This window comes from Podarcis pityusensis (genome assembly GCF_964106645.2).
Source record: "Podarcis pityusensis genome assembly, chromosome: 6".
Lineage (NCBI taxonomy): Eukaryota > Metazoa > Chordata > Lepidosauria > Squamata > Lacertidae > Podarcis > Podarcis pityusensis.
The window spans coordinates 54,297,755-54,309,628 of NC_138030.1; the positions used below are offsets into that span (position 1 = coordinate 54,297,755).

Consider the following 11,874-nt stretch of genomic DNA (forward strand, 5'->3'; position numbering starts at 1 on the left):
TACTGAGCCAAGCATGAGATTTGGTTTGCACTAATGTGACCTTTGAATGGGGTGTATCAATCTCTGCACTTGGAAGCTTTCAGAAACCCCAATGCTACACCAGCATGGCAAGCAGATATCTTGGCAGGTCATATTGTATCAATGGAAACTGGCTTGTTACTTAGACATTTCCCCATAGCTCCTTAACACACATTTTTTCCCTATCAAAAGTTGTTGTTTTGTTTCTCCCAAGCATCAAATGAAGGGAATAGTCTACTGCCAAGGATGAGAGGTTGGGTGTTGGCTTTAATGTTGCTCTAAGTACATTGACCAACCCCATCTTTTCCCATCCAAAAGGCAAAACAGAAAGAAACTCATATTCCATGTGAGACAGCAACATTCTTTGTTATCACAACAATTTCTACCCTCTTTGGATTTCTCAGTGTCTAAAAGGAAAGACAATTATTTTTCATGCATTTTTGGTAAAGGGTTCTACTTCTGCTAGTAGGTTGAGCATACATATTTCAAATAAACCAATCAATATATAAATTATGTTACAGACTAACTAAATTGGAAGAAATTATAATAAAGAGAAGTTCAGGAAAATAGCATTAATCTAGGAAATGGGTCTAGCTTCCTTTAGATGCCATCCAAATCACATCTCCTCAACAATGTCCATATTAATAAGAGCTGCCTTCCAGTCAATCTACAACACACACACAGTGATTTGCAGGAGGGGGGGGGTTGCATGCAAAAGCAATATCAGCAACTCATCCATACCATAACCAATGACAAATTGGAATTTGATCAATATCAACATGATCCATGGGGGTGATGATCTTATGACACAGGATTTTATGGCCCCTGAAAGTAAGGCAAATTTTGTTTCTTCTTGGTAGAGCACAAGCATAAAAATAGACAGAACATTAGCTTTCCTGTTACAATGGAATGGTTGGTTTCCATGGTCTCGTGGAAACTTCCAAGTACATTCCAAAGAACGGAAATTGGAGATCCCAATTTGTTTGCCATCCCTGATGACATCTCACCTAGAACTTAAGCCCTAGCCTCAGATGGATGACTTTTACAAGGGCATCTCTTCGGCAACTGCAAGGAAATTAATTCTTCTGCTGTAATTTTAATTCTTTCTCCCCCCCCCCCCCCGCAGATCAGTTCCATATGTCACTGCACTTTGCACAGCAGTTCCAAGCAAGTCTTGGTAATGTTATAACCAGCTTCTAATGTCAATATTTACAAAAAACTTTAACTACATTGTTCTGGTATTCGGAAATGTGTAACTGTCTACCTGCTACCGCAGGGTTTTAGCTAAGAGTTATTTACGGCCTCTATTAAAGAAAACCTGTAATCCATGAAACCAGTTACTTATCACACTTAAATGGAGGATTAGTAATTAAGAAACTGCTATCTATCCAGTGTATTTTTCTAGAAAAAGAGCACCTCCCTTGTTTGCTTCTAATGGTAATGGTGCCCACCTGAGAGGTGCCAGAACAGAGTTAAATCCAAAAGATGGCACACAGGACTGTGGGCAATCATCACAACTGGCCACATAGATGGAAGCAAGGCTACAATTAATTGACATTATTTAGTGACGTACTATTGGGAAGCATCAGAACTAACATTTTAACAAATCCCTTTCAACAGCTGTCAGGATTCCTCAGCATTTTGGAAGCATGGACCATAATTCTTTTCTAGGTTGAGCTAATCCACATCTCTAGCACGATTCCATCCTCAAACAACTGTGAAATCAGAAATATTCCAGCTGTTGATCCCGTAAGTCCAGGGAAAAGATAACATGTTGCATTATTGGCTTTGAACATTTCTGTTGTGGGTCACTCAATAAAAATCTGAGAATCTTTTTTAGTGTGATCTGGCATATTTTTATATATTTTTTTGCTTTCTAAATCAGTAGAGGCAGACCTGTTGCCCTCCAGATGTTGTTGAACTACAGTTCCCATCATCCCTGACCATTGGAATTATAGAATTGTAGAGTTGGAAGGGACCAGACGTGCCAACTCCCAGAGGCAGAGGGGTCTTTGGTCCCCTCAATATTTGCTGGCAGGGGGCTGGGACCCCACAATGTTGAGGGGACGGAAGAGGCCGAGCACGGTGTGGTTCAATGGCTGCAGAAGGCAGGAGCAAAGATACAAAAGTGGCTGAGAAGTAGTCACCGAGAACTTTGGGGAAAGAGGCAAGAAGGAATTTCAAGGGGAAATATCAGATCTATCTTCTATAATCACAGAATTGAGACTTGTGAAAACAAGTAGTATGCTGTAGCGTAGAAGGGGTGAGGCTCAAGTAATTCCTGATTTGTGTTAGCAGGCAAATAGCATCAGATAATCTGCCCCCAAGAACTTGGGGCAGTTTCGTACATGCATTTGCCCTGCCAGAAGCTGTGTGTGTGTGTGTGTGTGTGTGTGTGTGTGTGTGTGTGTGTATTTGCATGTGAGAAGAGTTGGCACCACATATGCAAATACACCTTTCTAGAAACATGCTTAAACTTATCTCACCACTGAGAGGAAGCTCCTATTTCATCGCTTGTGTCATGGCTTTGTAAACTAATGAAAACTCTTTTTTCAGAGCACTGTACACCTTGAAAACACTAAGAACTCACACCTGAAGGTACCCTGGGCAACCCTAATTGCACAACACAGGAGCCTTGGAGAAAATATCATTTCCCTGGTGGGAATCCTGGCTTTTTTATTTTGCTTCTAACCTGCCTTCTTAGGATAAACTCTCACCAAGAAGTTTACCTGCAAAACATCTTAAAATCAGGAAAAACAAGGGGATTCATAGCATCCAACAGAACAACATCATTAAAAAATAAATAAAATGTTCCTATGAACTGGATTTCTCTACTTCCATGCAGAAATCAAGTCCTCTGGACATCCATTTCCAGCTTCACGTTTTACACTACCTGTAATGGTGCCTATTGCATAGACCAGGGAAAGCCAACCTGATGCCCTCCAGATATTGTTGGACTCCAGTTCCCCTCAGCCCCAGCCAGCAGGGTTAGGAATTATCGGAGTTGTAGTCCACAACATCTAGAGAGCACCACATTGGCTACCCCTAATACAGACCCTACTCAAGAGCAATCCGAGCTCCTCAGAGGAGAAAGCACTATGCAAGTACCCAGCAAATTAAAATAACAAAATTAAACTGGAGTTTATTTTCCTCTTCAGAAACTGTTCCGCCAAATTCCTAAGCTGTTTTACAGAAGAAATCTGTTGGTGTTTAATTCTTAACTCACTGTGTAAACATTGTGCTTCGATAAACCAAAGTATGCATGCATTTATGTATAAAGTAGATATGAGCTTAAAAGTCTACCTTGAGCATCTGTCTTTATTGTAACTCCTGTCCTGCCTAGACTCCTTTTGAAGGGTTTTTAAATACATTTCCATAATCTAGCAAAGGAACAAAAAATAAAATAAAACATTTTCCTACTTACATCAAGCATTAAATCCATAGGGAACAATAACAAACCTTTGAGAATGCAAAAAGGGCATTTTGCCAAAACAAATCAAGGAATTGAATATATGTTTTCTCTCCCTCTCTTTTTCCCTTCCAACATTAATAAGGTTTGGAATTTACTTTAATTTTTTTCCAATTAAAAGGAAGATTCCCATATATAGATATATTAGTACTTTACCAGTTAGAAACCACTGTCCAGATCTTCTCATTTTATGGCCATCTTACTAGCTCATTATAGACTCTTCCATTTACCTGGTCTACAGTTACTTTGATTTGACTGCTAAAAAAATGATGGGTAGCTGTCCTACAGAAAATCCCCATAATTTCAGTAGAAAATAATTCCAGGTGTGTTTGAGATAAAAATCATATGCCCTAATTCTGCAGAGGTGCTCCACGAAGCGAAACAAGATTTTGAGCATAAGTTTTCCTTATGAATTAATTCAATGAACACAAAACTTCAACACATTATGCATGGGCAGGGGAACAGTCAATGACACCCAGAACCCAAATGCACCACTAAACAGTTTGTTACACTGTTGTTTCCCTTGCTTGGTGGGAACAGGTGGCTTTTTTTATTCATGAAACCTGTTGCCTTTTTATAAAAAACAACAGTGAAAGACACTTAAGAGAATATCATTCCAGGTACTTCCTTCTATTTCAATAGGTGATAAATGTCACCATGAATTCATTTGTTGAAAACTCTCACATATAGTAACAGCATATGTGAGATTTCTGGACTGAGGCCTTACCCAGCTTTCATGGATTGCATACATGGAGTGAAATCCTATGCACGTTTACTCAGAAGTAAGATCCAGTGTGTTTGATGCAGATTATTACCAGGTAAATATGTATATATAGGTTTGCAGACATAATCCAACATCCTTGGAAGTCCATTACCAAACTTCACCCCATATTTCCTCCCAAATCTCACATGTTGGGGGGGTACTTTATTTATATATTTATTTAAGACCTTCTACCTTATCTGAAATTGACCAGACAGTTGAAGCGGGGTGGGGGTGGGGAATGATCTGTTTGTGAGCAAGCATGGAATCTCTGTTCATTATTGTGTATACTTGTAGAAGAAGAGGACACCCAGTGAAAAATAGACTACCAAAGGTATCAAATAAACAAAAGAAAATATAGTTTCACAAAGCATGCCTTCAGTTTTTGGAATCGATAGCTAAGGGTTGTGACTGAGTGTGCTGAGCCCAAGGATGGATTATCATTTGATATATAAAGAGAGACCAAAAGGAAAATAGCAATGGGAATTAACTGTTGTGGAGGGTGGGATGATAAAAAAACACAATTCTCCTGTCAGTCTGGGAATGTCTCCTCACTCACCCAGTTTAGAATATTCCACCATTCTTCAGGGGAGTTTCTTGTCTTTCAGCAGAGTAAGCGGCTCATGCATATGTCTAACGAAGCTTTAATACTAAAGAAAATTGTAACACAATAACATACTGTCTGAGAGAAACTAAAACAACATCATGAGGCAACAATGATATTTGGACCCTCTAGATGAACTTAAGGGCGGAGCCAGCACAAAAGCTCCGCCCACCAGATGCCAGACATTCTCCTAATCAAATTAGGCCTCAGTGTTTTTCTTACAATGACTGAGTGTACCGAGCTCAAGGATGGATTATCATTTGATATATAAAGAGAAACTAAAAGGAGAATAACAATGGGAATTAACAAAGGTGATCAGTGCACAGGAGCACCCCATAATCTGCATATGCTAGGACTGCATATGCGCTATGCCTTTAAAGGACATTCAAAGTAATTTGTTCTCCCTCAAAAAAATTCTGGGCACTGTAGTTTACTCCTCAGACAGTTACAATTCCCAGCACCCTTTAACAAGCTACAGTGCCCAGAATTCTCTGAGGGGGAAAATGTGCTTCAAATATTGATTAAAAATTGAGGTTCTGGTGCTCATGTGTTGATTAAAGTGGGTACCAGCACAAAATGGCTGCCATGGGCAGTGGAATAAGAGGGACCAGTTCTTAGTACCAGTGATTACTTTCACAAAAAAGTTGTGAGGGAGTGGGGAGAGAGAGAGAGTTAAGAAACACTATACATAGTGAAACACTATATATGAACACCATACATACATAGAATTTCTAACTCATATAATACAGTGCATGAGAAGACAGGCTAGTGACCATTTGATCAGACCCAGCAAGCCTTTTCTTATTTCTTAGAAATTAGAATTGTTGGCTATAAATAATCAGAAATACCAATGAACTATGGATTCCCCCCTTTTTACAGGGAGTGGGGAGTATTGCTATATTCTCACCACCAGCAACCATTTCCCTACACATGCAGAATTCCTCTGATACAGCTCCAACCCAGTAGGATATTTACCCTATTTTCAATCCAAGCAATTATATAAATTAGAGTTAGGAAAGCTTTGCAACGTGAGCAAGCCACTCTTAAAGCAACTCGTTGAGAGGCTTGGTGCTGTTTTGCAAACATTCCAAAGCTGATTCTTTCAGGGTAACATGGTTTTGCTTTCTGGAGGGTCCACATCACCCGAGTTTCATCCCAGGCAGCCTCTTCTGAATCCAGCAGCTTTGTTTGTGCCAGACAAACAAAGCATCTGCCTTGTGGCTTTTTTGTGCTTGATCCATTCCAAACCGTTGCAGCTCAAACTTTATAAAAACAACAATCTGCATTGATGTGCTAAATATGTTCAGTCGGACAAATATCAGATGCTGACATGAGCTGGGTTTTTTGGCTTCCTTTAATGGGTTTTCCTTTAATATGCCATTTTTTTCAGACTGATATAAATCAAAGATAATGTAAATAAATGCCTCACATTTTCCATCACCAGTCCCTAGCAAATGGGATCTTTGACCAAATCAGAGGTAAATTTACTCAGCTATGTTTATAAGTATTAATATTTACATTTTATATTTAAAGGGCCACCATCAAGCTAAACTTCATTTCTGTTCAAAGGTGTAGCTCCTACCGAAAAGGAAGGGGTGCTGTTGAATATGGTAGTCGCAGCCATAATGGTGTATGCTGTTGTTGAAACTAAAACAAAATACATAATGTAGAAACATTATTATTGAAATTGTGGCATATGCAAGTTATGCATATATGACCAATTTATATTATATATCACATATATAATTAGAATGCCCACTTATCCCTTTCCAAAAAAAGGAAAACGTATCAACAAAAAAGAGGGCGAAAGGGTACACAGATTTGCATAAAATCTGCATATGCTATATATTATATATATAATTTGAATAGAAATACAATGCATCTCACCAAAGTGGGGAAGAGTGTGACTAGGTAACCTGTGCCTGCTGGGTCTGCTGTCCATATGCTCTGGAGTGCAAACTCCTTGGTCAAGAAATTCTGAGTCATGGTTCAAGTTGGTCTGAATGCCTGCCTTGATTAGGGCCAAAATGTATCTGCCCGGGTAGGATCTGGGAATAAATGCTGGCAAGGCCATAGTCAAACTAAGTGTGAAGACTATAGAAGATTTGTTCTATGTGTGGGTAGCAGTACTGGGTGACTTTCAGAAGTCCCCCTGCACTTTAAAAAGGCACAAGAAAGAACATGCCAATCCACTAAAACAATGGACCATTGCTAGTTTCTGCCCCATGCCTGTTGTTTACCAATGAAAGACTGGATTTTAGTGAGAAAAAGTGGGATGAAGACCAAAGGGCCACTCTAATATGGAGTGTCAATAGGGAATTAAAAAGAGGCTACACTCAGCGCTAGAACTCACTTTTTATTCCCTTATTTTTGTTTCTTCATTGCTTAGCTCCAAATCTGACATTTACTTGTTCCTGGTCCTTTGGAACCCAGTTTGCCTTTTTACATTGCCTATTAGAGAAGAGGGGATTTCTTGCTTTGAGTCCAACCCTTCTTCAGTTCAGTTTCCCTCTAAACTAGCCCACTGGGACTGGAGGTTTGGCTCATGAACAATTTTAAACAGATTTGGTTTTGATAGGTTTTACATGTACAATCACCTTACAGTATTTTATGTTTTTGTTTATTCCCTGGTGAAGTTCATCATTCTATTTTTCAACCTTTCCCCTCCACCAGCATTCTTCTGGATCCTACCCACTGAATCCTGAATTCATCTCTTAACTCTTAATTGATCCCACATAACCTGTTCCTTTGAACTGCTACTTAGATAGGTAGCTATAATGTCCTCTCTTTTCTTAATGTTCAGAATAAATCGCTATATGGCTGAAACATAGCAAAACCTTTAACTAACATGGACTGGTGGGACTTCTAAGCAGTAAATCAAAGTAGAGTTGAATAATGGCTGAGATTATTGCTTGTTTTGCATGCCATAAGTATTGTTTGTAATAGTCATTTTATCTGATACTTCAGTATTTTTCTTCTACCTAAGTACGGTTAAGTTGAAAAGTTACACTTTAATTAATCCCAATATACATGCTGTAATCTTGGCATAGAATAGCTATTCCATTTTGTTTAAGATTACATATTCCTATTCTGCTTTGTTTTTCCATGTAGTCATTGTACTTTATTTTACCTGCATACAGTACTCTGTTCCTTATATTTTCCCCTTCCTCCAGATTCATTGATGTATAATGTGTTTTTGACTTCTCTTCAGATATTCTTTCTGCTTGCATCTTTCATAAAACTGAAATGCATGTTCTGGTCTTCAATTGATGTATTTTAAATACCCTTTGCAAACTGATTTCACCTCTGGTCACAACTTCTTGCCCAATAGGGCAAATTATGGACCTCATTTTTAGTGGTCACTCTACATATAATATGGACGCGGGTGGCGCTGTGGGTTAAACCACAGAGCCTAGGACTTGCCAATCAGAAGGCTGGCGGTTCGAATCCCCGCGATGGGGTGAGCTCCCGTTGCTCGGTCCCTGCTCCTGCCAGCCTAGCAGTTTGAAAGCACATCAAAGTGCAAGTAGATAAATAGGTACCACTCCGGCAGGAAGGTAAATGGCGTTTCCATGCGCTGCTCTGGTTTGCAAGAAGCAGCTTAGTCATGCTGGCCACATGACCCAGAAGCTGTACGCCGGCTCCCTTGGCCAGTAAAGCAAGATGAGCGCCGCAACCCCAGAGTCGGCCATGACTGGACCTAATGGTCAGGGGTCCCTTTACCTTTTACTACATATAATATAGCAAAGAAGACATAGCACTTTCTCCAAGAAACATGCAACAGAAAAACTAGCCTTTTATAGGTTTTTGTTTTATAAAATGCTTATTATAAAAGGAAACTATTTCCATTTCCTTTAAATACTTGCCCTTTTTAAAAAGATAAAGCTAATATTTTCATAAACATGGACAGAGCCATGTCCTATATTCCAGTTAGCTGCTTCGCTGACCACATCCTACATGTGCTCAGCCTGGAAAGCTAAAGTACTTAGATTTCCAAATGGCACAAAATCAGCCAGCATGCTGATTGGGAGTGTACTAGTCTGCCTCTGATTTTTCAGGAGACTGATGCCTATGTACGTTTTTATTATTTTATTTCACTTTAAGCCTGTGTCCATTTGGTGTTCTTTGGGGAACTCCAGGTAGGGCAAACCCTCCAACACTGTTACCACACCCTTACTTCCATAATATTTGTAATAATAGTAAAAACCATGTTTGGGGATGCTTACTGCTCTGAGTTGAGGGAGGCAGGAAATATTCATGTGTCAATTTTTCAATAACTTCACTCCTATTCCCCCTACATTTTGAATTCCATTGAGATCAACAGGACTGACCCCAACCAAAATAAATGCTTGTTGGTCCTCTTCACTGTTGATAGCTCCTTCTCAACAGGCCTAAACTGACAAGTAGTAATGGACCAGGCTGGGACAGGCTGATGGCAACTGTAACTACAAATCCCAAACTACCCCTTAACTCTGAGTCCTTTAATAGACACAATAAAAAAGTAAAAAAAAAAAAAAAGGTAAAGGACCCCTGGGTGGTTAAGTCCAGTCAAAGGCGACTATGGAATTGTGGCACTCATGTCTGCTTTTAGGCTGAGGGAGCCGGCGTTTGTCCACAGACAGTTTTCCGGGTCATGTGGCCAGCATGACTAAACCTCTAATGGCACACAGAGGACCATGATGAGTGCCAGAGCGCACAGAAATGCCGTTTACCTTCCCACTGCATTGGTACCTATTTATCTACTTGCACGGGCACGCTTTCGAACTGCTAGGTTGGCAGGAGCTGGGACGGAGCAACGGGAGCTCATCCCGTCCCTGGGATTCGAACCGCCGACCTTCCGATCAGCAAACCAAGAGGCTCAGTGGTTTAGACCACAATACCTCTATTAATAAATCTGCAAAAAACAAAACAAAAAAACACCAAGTGCAGTGGAAAGAACTATTTCCACATTTTTAAGACATAAAAATGCTCAGTTTTGTAGCCAAGGCAACAAAACTCTCTCCATGTACCTTAGTGATAAGGCCCAGAACTCCATGTTCTTTTATTTTCAATGGGGAATAGGAACTTCTGTTACTTTTCTATGCCTCCCGTCCTTAAATGCATAACACAGGAGCGCTGGACCAGTAACACTGCTGGACCTATAACAGAACGGAGATTATCTAGTTCAGTCTTTGGGTCTTTGAGCACTTTTGCAAACCTTGAGGTTCTCCCAAGCCTGCTGACACCTTGGTCTTGTGCATAGATGGTTGCTGAGCTTTGTAAAAATGCCAAGTGCTAACATAAGAACATAAGTAGAGCCCTGTTGGATCAGTCCAATACCCCATCTAGCCCAGCATCCTGTTCTCACAGTGGCCAACCAGATGCCTGAGGGAAGCCTGAAAGAAGGTGTTGGGTTGAATGCCTTGCTCCAGAGAACAGAATTCCAGTATCCCCAGCTCTGAAAATTTATTCCGAGCAATACCTCAAAGATATGCTTACTTCTGAACCATTAAGCATTTTTTTAAAAGAACCTGGCAGCCTAATTTATTTACCAATTTAACGTAAACATTGCTGACATATGTTTGGCTCCCTCTACATAAATAAATGGGAGAATCAAGGGTTAAGAGTGATCCTTTGGTCACCGGCATTTAAAAAACATGAGTAGAAGCTGCTGCCCTCCCTGTCTGGACTAATACTGTGCAAACATACAGGGTGGTCACCTGGGTGCAACCAGTTACTTACCTTGTGGTCTTGTTTTGGCCTCACCAAGGCCTCAAAGTAAGAGTGTGTGTGTATTGGGGAACCATTTCCCATCTTGGACTTGTGGACTGCGGGTTCCAAAGAAAGAAAGACGTTGCTTTTCATTAGACTCAAGCTTCAGTAAGAGACAAAGCACAGTGCATCTCGCCACCTAAGGATTTGCTCAGCACTGCACGTCCATAGAACTGGGATGGGCAAGCAGGTAAACACACAAAAAATGTGGATATATTTTCCTAATGATTTTAAAAAACAAAAGTTAAATTGTTACAGGAACATGGAAAAATGTGAAAAGAGAGAAACTAAAATTAATATATTTGTCCAGCCTTAGGATTACTTGACAATGGGAGCTGATTGTTGATTCCTCCTGGCACAACTTCCTTGCTCTGAAGCATGGGCCAACTGGTTTACTGCAACACTTTTGGGTAATATATAAGTTAAACTACAGCAGCAGACATAGGCTTGAGACTCAGAGCTCCTGGGAGAGAAAAGAGGGTCTTAGCCAAAACCACTTAGAAAAAAGATGCTAATTGAGGCAGTATTGAGCCATGCAATTCAGAACACATGTAGATTTTTATATCTTTTTTGTAATACCACCTTAAATGTCTAGGCACTTCAGAGATTCATAGCTTCAATGCAGGAATCACAGCTGAAAAATCCCTGACATATGACAATCTACAAACCTCCAATGAAGGAGATTCCACCATTAGTAGTCCATTCATCTGTCAAACAGTTCTTCCTGACAGAAAGTTCTTCCTAATGTTTGGTTGGAATCTCCTGAACTGAATTTTCCATAATTCCTTCTCCTTATAAATTCATAAGCTGCAAGTGCACAGACAGGCTAACAATATTTGAGGAATTATTTGCATGGTTAGTATAGCTTTGATCCTCTTGTTCACATACACCAGTTAGCACTATAAGAAACCATGGCCATTTTAAAATATCTGTTAAGTGCCCTGGACATTCTGAGAAGTAAGAATCAAGTAGCTCTGCCATTCATATCCTGAAATAAAACTCTAGCCAGCCTCCAAAATTCTTGCACTTGATTATTTTTTGTATCACCATTTGAGGCAATAACAGTAGCAGGTGCCCCACCCTGGAAGAAGCCTCTTCAGTTTCAGCAGGCCTATCAAAAGAATAATGTACTATTTATGTAGTGGGACAATATCAGCACGGGACTCCTGAAATATAGGGGATATGTCAGCACTTGTCAGATAAAGTTGTCTAAACGCCTTCAGCAAACTAAGATTTATTTTTATTTTTATTTTTTTAAAAAGAAGAGATAGT

General features: G+C 39.9%; 1 long non-coding RNA gene across 1 annotated transcript; it reads left to right on the forward strand.

Annotated features, from left to right (window-relative positions):
- The first annotated feature begins 983 nt into the window (after positions 1-983).
- On the forward strand, positions 984-1,852 carry LOC308479743. The gene is made up of 2 exons (XR_013987806.1): positions 984-1,108; positions 1,639-1,852. It is a non-coding gene; the product is annotated as an uncharacterized lncRNA (long non-coding RNA).
- The last annotated feature ends 10,022 nt before the right edge of the window (positions 1,853-11,874 follow it).